This window comes from Athene cunicularia, assembly GCF_003259725.1.
Source record: "Athene cunicularia isolate RWA chromosome 8 unlocalized genomic scaffold, athCun1 chr8_part1, whole genome shotgun sequence".
In the NCBI taxonomy this organism is placed as follows: domain Eukaryota; kingdom Metazoa; phylum Chordata; class Aves; order Strigiformes; family Strigidae; genus Athene; species Athene cunicularia.
In genome coordinates this window covers 30848262-30862508 of record NW_020799109.1, presented here as the reverse complement: position 1 = coordinate 30862508, position 14247 = coordinate 30848262, and positions in this window count along the sequence as shown.

Here is a 14247-nt window from a genome sequence, read left to right as displayed (position 1 = left end):
CCCCCCCGATGCCTTGTGCATCCTCTGACAATTTATTCTAGCCCCTGGGAAAGGAAAATTTGAGCTCTCATCCTATCTGCTTGTTTGCTATCCCTCCTGCTTCAAAGAGAAGCCCACATTTCCATTTGTCAAACACAACATGCAAATACAGAAAGAATGAAAGGAAGAAGTGCAGGCAGGCTAGTGGCAGATAGCACGGGAGCCGCCACTGAGCGCAGCCGGTTCACGCTTCATTAGCATCCTCTCTCACCAAGCTGCGAGCACAGCCTTTCAGTCTGGCTACACACAGACAGAGAGGGAGGGAAGGAGGCACATTTTCCATTTGGGGCCCATCTCCCTGCTTCTAAAACCCGGCTAACCCCCACCGAGGCTTCCTTGGGCTCAAAGGTGCACACTTCTGCTCCAGCGTCTCCCACACTAGTTAAATACACCTTCAGGCAAACGTCAAGAGTGAGCCCAGTTTGAAACTTATTGTGTTGTCAAGATGACAAGTGCTCTGCCAGGCTGTTAGTCTCTGCTGCCCTTCTCGTGTCTGTTCCCCCTCCCCTTCTGCTCATTAGAAGCTCCCTTGATAAACCAAGGCGCTTTTTTCTTTAAATCATTTAAATGTTTTCTTAGCTTCAAAACATCAACAGCTGCAGGACTGAAAGAAGAATAATGCTTTCCCCCTGATACTGATGAAGATTCAGTCCTCTGCAGTGTGGCATAGTGGGCTGGTGGACAGAGAAGAACCCTGGCACGTTGTACTCCTGTGGAAGTAAGCAGGAGCCCAGCCTGGAGGTCTCAGTCCCACATGTGGACTGGCTGTTACCAGCTCATGACAGCCTGGCGATCCTGCCAAGGGAGTTGGGGAGCCAGGCAGCATGTCCTGCTGCAGCCTTGCCTACTCCAGTTTTCTCTATCTCACCTCCAGTATGATCTTCAAAGCCCCCTGCTTCTGTCCCCCACATGACGGTCCTCACAGGCTACCTAAACCTATGTTTACGTGAGGCTAGAGCCAAGGATGGATCCAGTGTCTGGATGATGCTCATGAGCACCAACAGCACAGAGCAAAAAGTCCTGACAAAGGAGCCCAGGAGCCAGGCAAAAGGGCAGGCTAGAAGTCCGACATCCGGAAGTCCAAAACACAGGCTAGGGACAGAGCTCAGCAGGTTGTTGGCTGTCACAACTGATCCCAGCACAGGACTGCAGTGACCCACAGGACAATTGGCCTCGCTGTCCTCAATGCTTCCCCTTTACCTTCAGTAAAGCCTGCTTGTGGCACATTCCTCCCCACACCACACCACCAAACCCCAGGGCAAGGGGGGCCAGACCCTACCCCCTTCCTCCAGCGATGGTGTGGGGTCTCCTTTTGCAGGGGGAGGCACTGAGGGTTGACTCTGGTCTTGGGTCTCTGCATGACAGATGGGAGGGGAAGATCAGCAATAGGGCACATAGCTTTCTCCATCCCAGCCAACTTCTCAGTCCCTGAGCTTCCATGTCCTTGGATTTCTGCTCCTGGTTGCTGAGTCCTTTAAGCTTATTGGATGGATTAAACTGGTTTTGAGAATCAGAAACCAAACTCCTCTTGAAAACAAGCTGGTGCACTGAACCTTCCTACAGGCCTTTCTATTGCATCCTCCTGCTCAGGTTCCTCACAGCAATAAAATAATAATAATTCTGCCCTGTTAGATGTGCCGGAAAGCATCTTGACTAGCAGTCCAAGCCCCTGGAAAACCCTGCCTTAGGTCTTGGCCAAGCCACTGAATCAAAACAGCTTGAGAGGGGACATGAATTAAACATTCTCTTCTTTGCCTGCAAACAAAGGCTTGGGAGTGAGAAATAGAATGTACCTGAAACAGAACGGACCCATGGGACTGTCAGATACTCCTCTTGCCACAGTTCACCCTTCCCATCAAGCTGTATTCCAGAGTTAAAACTTTCAGTTTTCACTTATACCCTGGCTTCCTCAGGAAAAGGGCTTTATACAGCTGTGCAATGTGCCTGCCCACCTGTATCCCCAACACACACTCCCCAGCAATTCTGGGACCAGCTGACGAAGACAGAGGTAGTGCAACGAGGACTAGAAGAGGTCAGAGGAGAGATTCTGCTGCTGCTCAGAGCAATCTTCCCTGAGCAGCACAGTGGAAATAGATCTCCACTGGCTTCAGTGGTTTTCACAGTGTTTCACAAGCAGAAGCAAGTCCTGCAGCTGAATGGCCACAGGAGCCTGTCTACCTCGCCTGGACTCTTACCACATGGGCAATCCATTCTCTGGGGCTGGCTCCCACCATTCCTTCCACGAGTACACACAGCATCTGGCACAACGGGTCCCTAGCCTGAGCAGGGGCTTCTTGGTACCACTGACAAACAAATAACCATGATTAGCTCCTCCAAATGAACATTCCCATCTTCTAATAAACATCATAAAAAAATGGAGAAACGAGACTTAATTCACTTTTATTGTCACAACTGACATGTTGCAAAATCTTAATTGGACTGAAAAGAGTTTCCAGTAAGGAGATGCTGTTTAACTAACTCATTAGCAGCAGCCTGACAGAGACAGATGCTCCAGTTTTAGGAGGTGGCAAAAAAGAAAAACAGATTCCACCCCATACCCTGGATAGAGTGCATCCCCCATGTAGCCCCAGGAAGGGACTCACATTGAAAAGCCTCTTCTTTAACTCAGGCACACAGCAGCCAGTGTAGCACACACCCATTCAAACATCTGCCCTGCGTTCCCTTCCACCAATCTGCGTCAGTCAATAACAACCCCAAAAAAGGGAGCTAGGGGCAAACTGAAAATACTTGAGCCCTTTAAAATTGCCCTTTCTATGCACTGCCTCCAGGATATTGAAAAGGCCCTGAGCAACAAGGGTTCTTTGCAAGCTGTGCTTCAACATCTCCAGCACAGTTTCCACACTGGCATCCTCACAATATGTTGGGAAGGCAGGCAAGGAGTGTAGCACCTCGCTTTTCTCCCAGAAAGCAGAGGGACTGCTTTGCCTCACATATAAAAAAAAAAAAAAATCAACCCAGGGACCAACTCAGATAAAACATCACCCCAATGAGGCAAACTTTCCAGTAAATTCTAAAACCCAAGGGTTGGAATGAAAAACACTGTGTAGTTGTCAGTGCTACCCCAGCACCTCAGACTCAGACAGAAAGACAGTTCTGTGCCAGTTGTTCTACCCAGCAGATCTGGAGCAGTGCCTGGCTGGTTTACTCCAGCTCTCTCTGTCCCAATGCAGATAAATTTAGTTTTCTGCTCTCACTGCCTGGGGAAGAGTAGGGAGGGGGAGCTGACATCTTTCAAATGAGACCTTAAAAATAAGCTGTCTGCATGTCTGGACGTTGAAGAATCCCAGGCAGAGCTTTGTCTGGATAAAAGAGCTTGCTCCAGCACCCTAAACAGGTTGTACCCTAACCAGACTGCCAACCACCCAGAAACAGCAGCACATCAGTAGCATAACAATCCCTACTTGTAGTGCAATTGTCATGACCAGCATGTCTTGCTGTGCCTGGGATGCTCTGGGAGTGCCACCATGTCATATGCTGCATACACATGCAGCAACAGTCTCTGCTCTTCATTTCTTAAGGTCTTCACAGAGATCTGGAGGACAAGGGGCTAGAGCAGAGCCAGGAGTAAAAGTCCAGATCGCTCCTCTTCCTCAACTGTGACCCACTTCAGTCACTAGCCCAGCTTCCCTTCCAAAAGACTCTTGCTTTCCCTGGGGCTGAAAACTGTTCTGTAAAAGCAAGTAAGTATTTGATAAAGAAAATAACAGGATGAATAAAACCATGTGTTTGTACAAGAAAGCTTTTGCTCTGATCTTTAGTGCTGCAGTATGTTTCGACCTACTATTGCAAGACTCAGCTACATCTTCCCTCCCTCAAGAATGTGACAGAAGGCAAAAAGGAAGACGCGGCTGATGCCGCAGAGCCCTGTGCTGGGATTCCAGCTGACAAACAGCATAAGCAGAGCTGCCCACGCACACACATGGATTAAAACCCACACCCTCTGCTCTCCTGTCACCTGCAGGAGGAAGTACATGCATACATACATACATATATACACACATACGGGCCTGATTCTCCACTCAGATGCTTGGTGAAATACCAGCAGCCTCCAACAGGTTTGTACGCAAGGAGAAACACACCCACAAGATATATTTCCTAATGAGGGCTGACATTTACCAGTTACTGCATATCCTACATTACCAAGAATAAAACTTACAGGCAGAACCATCTCTGCTTGGACAGGGCTGTTTTCCAGCAGCAAGCCAGCAGGGTGGAGGTGGGTGCAGGCTCCAAACAGTCCCAGCAGCGATGGTGTGCAGAAAACATAGGGACGGCACAGCCACTCAGCACGTATAAGGAACTGAAGCTGGGTTTGCAAGTGGTATCTGCTCTTGTGCAGCATCCAAGGGCAGGATCAATGACTAAGCAGCCTTCTTTGTACAGCTTCTCCAAGCTGTCTGGCCTGGATATAACCCTATTGGCTTCTCAACCCTGTTGATACAGAGGGAAGAGGACCACTCAGTACCACTATCAGAGGCTCACAGAGAGATGAAGATCCCCAAAAGCTCTAACATACTGCTAGGATCCTACTCAGGACAGGTTTCAACTCAGAGGTTTACTCCAGAGAGCTTTAACACCAGCTCCTCTTCAGCATGGGCAAGTTCTGAACCACACATGAACTAACTGCATTTTCCAATGGCCTCCAAACCCTCGCTGGACATGCCTCAATCTGATTTACTACAGCTGCCAAGGAAGGTGGATTTATTCCCAAATTTAGCAGCCACCAAATCAATGTGAGAGTGTTCACACGGGGATTTGCCACAAGCTTTTGTAAAGCCAGGGCAGGACTTGCACACTGAACAGCCCTTCCCTCGAGAGGCATCAAGCCCACAGCAAGCAGTTGGTCTCGCTCCATCACAGCATGGGTTGCTCATGAGGTGTCTCACTCCTGCCTGAATCCAGTGGTGATCCTGTTCAGAACTGGTCACCCACCTTTCACAGATGACACAGTGACAGAAGACAAGAAGCTGACAAGGAAAAAGATGTCAGTGCTCCGAACTGTTCTTTTAAACTTCAACCCTAGCTTGGCATGCAGGGCATGTGGCAGTGGGTTTATTTTTCAGCAAACAAGTTTCCTTTCTTCCAATCAACTCTGAGGCAATGAGAGGTGGGTTTCAACATGGTATAAATCTGCCAGCGGCGTATCAAGGCTTCTGAATAGCAAGGGCACAGACAATTGTCCGGTGAAAAAGAAAAAAAAGGTCAGAGCAGTAACTCTTGCAGTATTTGTTCCACAAACAGAGGAGGTTTACACAGCTTTTCTGGGCAATTATTGGGCAGGAAATAAATCTCAACGGAAACTCATCTTCTTCTCCTGCTTTGCAGCTGAATCTCTTTGCCTCACACCCCTAGCAATGTCCCCAAAATGCTTTGCAACAAGATGTCAGCTACACAACCCAAGGCTGCACCCCAAGAGCCAATGGAGAACTGTATTAAATTTAATAGCATTGCTCCAGGTAATCTACGACCGCTTATAATCAATTGTCCATGCCTGCTGCAGCATGACTATAGCTGTCTATCCAGGGCTGCAGGTGCAGGACTGGCAGAGAAAGCTTCTGCACAGGCTAGAGACAACAGCGAGCTCTCGCATGGCCTTGAGCATGTGGAGAGGCTGGGAGGCAGCCAGCCTACCCTGGCTGCCATGCTCCTGTTAAACCAGGGTTCAAGGTCTCTCGATGGACTGGAGAGCCCAGGCATGAGCACATCAACTCCAAAGAGACTATTTTCCACACCGGGGGGGAAGAAACACCACGAAAGAGCCAGTCTCTCCCCTTTGGCATGAATTCAATGACGCAAGAAAAGGATGACAGCCTCTGTTGTACACAAAGGGAAAACAATGCACAGGGAGACAGGAAGGATTTCTCCTCCGCTGTGGCAGAGCTGGGAATCAACAGCATGTCCTGCAGCCTCTGACACCCTGTATCTCGTCCACGCTCTGCAGCACCAGCCCAGGACCGGCTCCAGGCTCCTCTGCAGCACTGGTGAAGCAGAGCATGAGCAGCCCCAGGTGAGGGGCCAGGGCTGGCAGAGCCAGGCCAGGCAAAGCAGGCAGAGGGGACAGGGAAGGTAGGAAGGCAGGGAGAGCAAGAGGAGAACTTTAGAAGAGGGGCTTGCTGTTTCCACCCTTGCCACACTGTCACACACCTCAATGCTTCCCTCCGTGGCAGCAGCACAAGTTAGCGCCTCAAAGCAACACCAAAAACTGAAGAGGCACTGGTGGCCCCAGATCCCAGGTCTGCTGTTATCACTATGCCAGACAAATTCAAGCAAAATGTGGGTCTTGCCTCTTCTATTTCTGGTCTGCAAAACAGACCTAGTCCTCCCAAGATGGGTATACTTGGATTCATAAAACTCCAAGAGCCAAAACGTGTACAAACTGGTCACCTGATCTCTCGCTCAGACCTTTGCTGAACGTGGTGCTTGCTTTCCACCCTGCTTGGCTCTTCTGGGGACCTTGGCAAGGGGCTGTATTTTCTTGCCAGCTCCCAGAAGGATGTAAGAGGGAAGAGTTACGGGACCTCCATCTCCATGTGCTGCGTTTCACAGCAGCGAGAGGCAGAAAGACATCTCCAGGTATGTGAATCTTCCTCTCCTCCTCTTGACCACAAGCAGGTTGAGACCATAATAAAACATGGTCAGGAGGAGCCAAGTGAGCTCAGTCCCCCTGGGAGCTGCACAGACTTCAGGGAGAGGCCAGAGAGGCCAAAGGCACACAGCACCTGACTCCTCAGGCAGCCTATCACTGAGACTGCTTTTTGAGGGTCCTGCAGTGTGAGCCAAAGAGATTTTGCTTGAACTAATGATGTCTGTGAGAGACAGGAGCCTGATGGTAGGCCTCCAAGCCTCCCTCCATCCTACCTCCTTTGGCAGTGATGGACAAAGAAAGCACCTGTTGCATTGGCATCGGGGAGAGATGATAAACACAGGCAGGGCCTCTGAGCTGTGGTCTCCACCCAGGTCACATCAGGAGCCCTGGGAAAGGCATACAGTACTTAGCCCAGCATACCCATCACTCAGGCACTGAACAGAGCCAGGTGCAGGGACGAGGCAGCAAGTAATGGTTCTAAGCACACAGGAGTAACTACAGCCCTCTCCCTGGCAACATTTGCCTTCCCTAACCTCCCAGCTCTTCTCCAGCTAAATGGCAAGACTGTATTTCCAGACATACACCCTCCACACACATTGACTGCATCAGAGGGAGCACAGTCCTCTATCTGCATCCTCAAGCACATGTGGAAAATGAGCTGAGCGTTATCAACACGGAGCCCTTTACCAGCAGCTCCCAGTCACAGCAAGGGACTCCCATCAGCTCCAAAAATCCCAGTATCTCCCCAGTTGATGGGCAGTTGTCTGAGCAATGAAGCCTGAGCCAATGTCATCATAGGGAGAGAAGGACAGCCGGAAAACTACTGTCCAGCCTGCTAAAACCCCTGGTCCTCTGAGGCCACAAAATCCGAGTCACTTGCACTGAGGAAGTGATAAGAGGCAGCGGGGTGCTAAGCTGTCCACTTCAGCCTGGTGTAAATCTCTGAGCTCCTCCAAAGCTCAGCACGAATGGGAATGGTACAGCCTGCCTGAAACGCAGTCGCCAGCCTCCTGAACAGAAACATTGCCATCTAGAGGCCACTTGCCTCATTTGTGGAAGGGCTTGGGAAAACTGTGAGGGATGTCCACCCTCCATAAACCCTTGTACAGAAGATGAGACCTGTTGGCAGGGACAGGGGACCTAAGGTTTAGGAGTGCAGCATGGGCCAGACTCCAAGGGATCTTAATCAACATTGGCTAGAGAGCTTTAAGGGATGTTGCAACACTTAGGTTTTTCTTTTCTCTTTGGAAGAACTTGGCCAGACCTGAGGTGAATGTTCTTCCCGCTGTGGTGTATCTGAAGGCTTACCTTGCCCTTAGCAACACACCTGGGGAGACATGAGCTGGGGAATCTTCCCAAGCCCGTGGCAGACCATCCTGAGATGACAGTGCTGTCCTGTGGGACACCACCAGTGGAGCCTTATTGAAGAGTCTGTGAAATGGAGATAGGTGTGACAGCACCTGGCTCAGCCATGGATCTCGAGCCCTTTCTGCACATGAGTAAGTGCAAAGTCTGCTGTAAAGGTGGGCTCAGGCAGACCCCACTTTGGACCAGGCCCCTGCTCCACAGCAGAGACATTCTCCAGGAGCTTTTTTGCCTCACACTCCTCTCCAAGTTAACAGCCCCTCACAGGCTGCTCTGTCTCCATCACACAAGGCCAGAGGCATGTCAGGCCCCATAGTAGCACATCAAGCAGCATGTCCTGGTCAGCAGAGAGACAGGTCCTCGGAGAGGAGCATGGTTCAGGCAGCAAACAAGGTCCCCTGTGGAATTGCCCACAGTGTCCTCCCCTGGCACGTTCAGTGCTGCTGAGATCACAGCTACACCAAAGGCCCTGGGAATCCCAGCCCCAGGAAACCTGAGGGACAGCAGGGGAGGCTGGAGGGAGCTGAGCAAGGTCTGCAGGCAGTCATGCAGGCTGTGAGAGCAAAAAGCATGCAAGCACAGAAGAAGATGCTCCCTCTTGAGCCCTGAAGAGAGCTGAAACAAGCACGAGGAAGAGGGAGAGCACAGCTGAGATCATGGCCCTGACATCAGGAGCAGGCTGGACATAAAGCTGGGGGTCAGCAAGGCAAAGAAAGCAGGGGCTTGGATAGAGCACAGGGAGAGGATGTGCCAGGGACTTCAGTCAAGGTCAAAGACAACATTTTCATTTGGGGTAAACAGAGACTGGCCCATCAAAGTCCACAGTTGTAGACTGGCTTGCACCAGCGAAGAACAGGAGCCAGAGCATGTAGCCTCCAAGCTGAAGAAACCACTCAGCCCTACAGAGCAGCCTGCAAGTAAGATGCAGATCTCTGCAGGCTGGTACTTTATCTTCTGGTCTCACCCTCCAACATCCCCAGCAATAGCAAGGGCAGTGCCACTATGTGGTCACTGTCACACCCAGAAAGTGGCCTGGACACCCTTAACTCTGTACTAAAGCAAGCACACACCCCACTGTGATCCACCACCGCAGTGGTGGGACACGTCCTGGTGCTACCTCCACCTTTTCAAGCTCACCTGAGAGTGCCCTTCTCACACACGGTCTGCAACTTCAAGCACGTCCTCAAACCCAGACCAGTGCTTAGTTGGGAAGCTTTTGTCAGCAAAGATTAATTTCTGCAGTTTGCAGCTTTCTACCTGAGTTACCTCAGAGCTTGAGCTGTCTGGGGAGGAAGAGAAAAGATAATAAAATCCCCTGAATGTGTTGATCAGAAAGAAAGTCTGGTCAGGTGTCCTGCAGTACTCTCATTTTTAAACTGGTAAATCACTGGACCTACTAAAGAGCAGAAAAAAACCCACTCACCCTGAGATTTCCCCTGGAAATCTTATCTGGGAAGGTGAGAGACTAGAAAAACACATTTGAACACGGGTTTTGAAAAGAAACCACACTTCAGTCTTAATTAGGGCTGGTCTGGGACAGGCAGTCATTAAGGTGCTTGTGCAAGGAGCCGCGGTTAGTACCCACTAATGCATGAGTAAGCAGACACCCCAGGATTAAAGCTACCGGCGCCTCCGAGGACCAAGGGAGGGGAAGCTTCCTGGCAGCTTTTTCTTCCTCTCCTCCGCGGTCAGCAGGTTGATGATGCATGTCTGAGTCCCAACCCTCCTCTCCCGCAGCACATCATTTGATTTGCTGCAGACACGGTGCTGGAGGTCCCTGGCAGCGCTCTGTACGCCAGGAGAGGTCACCGTCTCTTTGAATAACATCCTCCTGGAGTGCCAAGAAGTGACATCAAGCTTTGCCCCTTGCCACCCCCTTAGTATCACAAGGATGCGAGTCAGGGTTAGAGGAGTTGCGTTCCCTGCTGTCTCTGACTGCCCAGACACGATTTATACCTGCTGTGTCAGACAGACATTTCCATACATTGGCATGATTGCACATGCTGCCTCCCAGCAGCGCAGCACAGCTGATGGAGATGGGTGAGGAGACCGGGCTGGACTGTGCCAGCTCATGACCTCCTCCAGCCTCCCTCCATAGAGGAGAGCTAACCCCCCTTCCCCTGCCAGAGATGCTAGGCTGGCCCAGGGTACATCACTGTTTGCATGCAGGAGACATTTGTTAAAGGAGACTATATCCTGGGATGCCACTCTGCAAGGGACCATGTTGGACAACCCAAATTGCACCAAAGAGTTGCTGCTGGGATCCCAAGACAACGTGAGAGCCAGCAACATGCTGGCACAAGAGGCACAGCCAGGATGCAGATCACATGGAATGCACTTGAATCCTGATATCCCTTTCCCAAACTTCCCTCCCTCTCAAGCACAGGCTTGCAAGCCTCCCTTCTGCTCTCTGACCCTGCTTTGACAGGCACAGCTGGTCCACAGATCAGCAGATCAGACAAACAATCGATGGCACATGTCTCACTGAGCCAGGGAGGAACAGTTGACACAAATAAGAGACAGACCCAGCCGCAGGGAGAGCGCAGAGGGAGTCAGTCACGTGAAAAGGGGCGGCTCTGCAGAGTAAGGACCCCCAGCCATCCCGCATCGTGGCTGGGAAGCTGCTCTTCTCCCAGCATTTGCAGTTTCCAGTTACTAAATGGCCTTACTTTCAAACAACCCTGAACATCTCGTAACAGGACAGGGTCTAGGGTTGTGCTTTCTCCTTCTTCACCTCCAAACCCCACCTGCATGGCTGCTCACCAGCCCAGATATGAACACATGTGAGCAGCCACCTGCAAACATCACCGAATGCTCTAGAGCCAGTTAATATTTATGGTGGCATCTCCGCTGTCCTCTCTAGCTGGCAGGACCCAGGATGATGGGGGAGGTGAGGGCATCACTGCGAGGCACTCAACCTGAAATTACCAACACTGTCCCACCACTGGATGACTCACCACAAGATCTTTTATCACCATGGCCAGCTGGGACCATCGGTAATTTTCAGCTGCAAAGTCAGCATTCAGACAGGGACTGGTGCTGCTCTCCCAGCCACAAACTGTATATTTAAAAACCAAAGTGCAGACAGGGAAGCACTGGTGGGGGGGTGGCAAAGAGAGAGATGTTCATTTGTCCTTGGCTGAACAGCACCACAGCACCAGCAAAGCTCAGCTTTGAGGGCAGAGGAAAGTACTGGCAGCTACAAATTACTAATCAATGTCGGGTAACAACAACAGCAGCTAATAATGAAGGGCTGATCAGCTTACTCTGGCAGTAATTATTCCTGACACCAGCTCTCAGAAGGAGCATCCAGGCTTAGCACGCTGTCTACCATGATGATAACCCAGGATAACTAGAGAAATTTTGTGCTGGAGAAAAGGAGGGGGAAGAGAAAAAACCCTCATCAATTAGCAAGACGTGGTGCTAATTACACTGTGAATGGTGTGCAGGCTTTGTCGGAGCTAACCTGAACCTCCCCCATTACGTCAGGGAGGGATGCGAAGTGCCAGCACACCTTTCACAAAGCGGCAGTGACACCTGGTTATTTTTGAGAACAACACAACTCGCTGCTGTCGACACCGAACTTGATCTCAGCACCAGCCCCTTGCCATCACAATTGCCTGGGGAAAAGCTTCTCACCTTCATAATGCAGAACCGGTTGGGCTTCTCTTCACATGACTAGGTGGTCCTGAGCCCACCTAATCTGGGTACAGGACCAATTCAGGATGCAAGCATTTTGGTATGAGACACAGCCAGTGCAAGACTAAAATTCTTAATTTACCAACAGGTCTGAGATGTGTATGTTCAAAACATGCTGTATTCACCCACAGCTGCTCGGGATCTTACAGCGATGATGCACTGCAGCAGCCTGGAATCAAAAATCTCCATCACTTCCAGCACAACTACCAGTCCTCCTGATGAAGAAAAGTTCCTGTCAGCTGCCGTTCACCAGCAGAGGAATAATTATTGCACCCGGCAGGGGTAGCAGCATAAATGTGTGAACACAGGCCTGCTTCCCCCATGTGCTTCTTACTGCTAGAACAGGTGAGGAAAAAAATGTAACAGCCCCAAAGGCTTGCGATTGCACACGCCTCCTCACCCGCTTCTCTCCCAAGCAGGCATAATTAAGTGAACCGTTTTCTTGCACCCTTCATTCAAGTAGGCTGCCAAATTGCTCTCTCAGCAGTGGTATGTATTTTATAGACGTGAGCTTTGCAGGAAGGCAGCTGCTTCGGGGTGTGGGTCACTGCGGTACCTGGCACCTAGAATCTTAAGTTTTGCAAGTCCAGAGACGAATGAAGAGGTTGCAGCACTTCTCCATGCAGATCAATGTGGTTACAGCAGCAGCACCCTGTAGCCAGTTGAGACCCGATCTTCCCCGGCTCTTCCCTCTCGTCCAAGGCTTGCAGGCTTTGGCACCTTAGAGGGAACGGGGGCTTTACCTCAGCCATGGTGTCTTTGCAGAGAGCCCTGCAACTCACCAGGAATATAACCAGACATTTCACCAGCCTGGCAAGATCCATCAATTTGAGGCACATCGGACCTGCCTGTCATCTCCATGTTCATGGACTGCAAAACTTCCTAACACATCCCCAATTTGAGTCCTACCCCTCTCCCTCCCTTTAAGGGTGCCCTGTGCTGGCCCAGCCCTCCCAGACCACTTGCAATGCTGTGACACAGCCCACAATCCTATTACAGGGCAGCGTCAGGGGGACGCGGCTGCCAGCCCTCGCACAAACAAAATCCTATTACAACGGAGATCCTGATTCCAGCCTTTATTTACAGAAATTATTATTACAAGGGACCCTGAGGGAAATCATGGTTCCAGGCTTTATACACTGAATTCATCATTGCTAGGGAAGAAACCTCATAACGTTTTGAGACACACTGAGATGCAAACTACCTCCGAGTTGTATGTCATGGAGTGGGGAGAAGAAGGGAAAAAAACCAACCACAGCCTAAGCTGTCACAGGAGGAGAGAAAGGGAACTGCATGCATATTTCTTTTGTCCGGCCCAAGGCAATTTCCATCTGCAAGGTGCCCTAAATCCTTTGTACCACTCGATTAAATTATGGCTGACCTAAGCACAGGTTGTTGTTCTGCCAAAAAAAGAGCAGTCCAGCCTCAGCATCCTCCACAGGGAGAACCGCCATGGCCCTGCACGGGCACGTGGGCAGCCCGAGGGGGGGTTAGGAAGGGAAGGAGGGGGGAGATGCTGCAGTGCTGAAGTGGTTTGGAGCTGCTGCCACGTGCGATATCACAAGCAGTGTCAGCACCAACACTGAACGCTGGGTTGGAGTCTGCCTTCAGGTGAGAGAATACAGATGAGGAAGGGGAGCAAAGTCCTGTTGGGTCCTCCTGAGCTGCCACATTTTTATGTGCAGGGAAAGTCAACGCATGGAGCACCCCGGGGCACTCTCCTGCCCTTGATGGTCTGGTGGCTGGGGCCTTCCCCTGTCACATACCTTGAGTGGTTGATACGAGCAAAGAGGGAAGGATTTTAATGTCCAATAGTGAACAGAAAGGAGCAGATCAACCCGTCAGATGCACACTGGTCATGGATACTGCAAACGAGGAGGAGGAAGAAGAGGAGACAGCTGATCTTACACAGATCTACAGGATGGCTCTTAGAATTTGTCAGTGCAAAGCAAGCAAGGCATCAGAGAAGGGGAGGTCGTCTGTCCAGTGAAGTCCCATGACACTACAGCATGTGCACCGAGCACCATCAGGGTTATAAATCAGAGAGCTGGAACCAGCCTGATTGTATGGACCACACTGGGCACCAGCAGTGACATACACTCACTACAGAGAGACCTCCAGCAGAAAGGTCTCCCTCACCCTGCAGGTGCTTGGAATAAACAACCTATCATCACTTTGCTGGTACAGAACCAGAAATTTTGACCTTAATGCCAGTTACATAGGCCAAGGATGCTCTGAGAGTGCCTGACCTGCTTGCATTTTCAACCAGATGTTTCTTCAACCATTCCCACCCACGTGTACAGAGATTAGGCACTCCACTTGGAAGTATCTCCCCATGGTGAAGGGCCCAGAGACATGTCCAACATGTCACAACATCATCAGAGAAAGACAAATCCTGGCAGACCAGGAAGGTCCCACAAGCTTACACCAGTGGGTGACCATGACAGCTCTCCAGGAGAGAACCTGGAGAAATGATGTTGCTCAGGGACAGCCCAGGTATGACTGGCATGTCACAGAGGGGACATCAGCACAGGGTA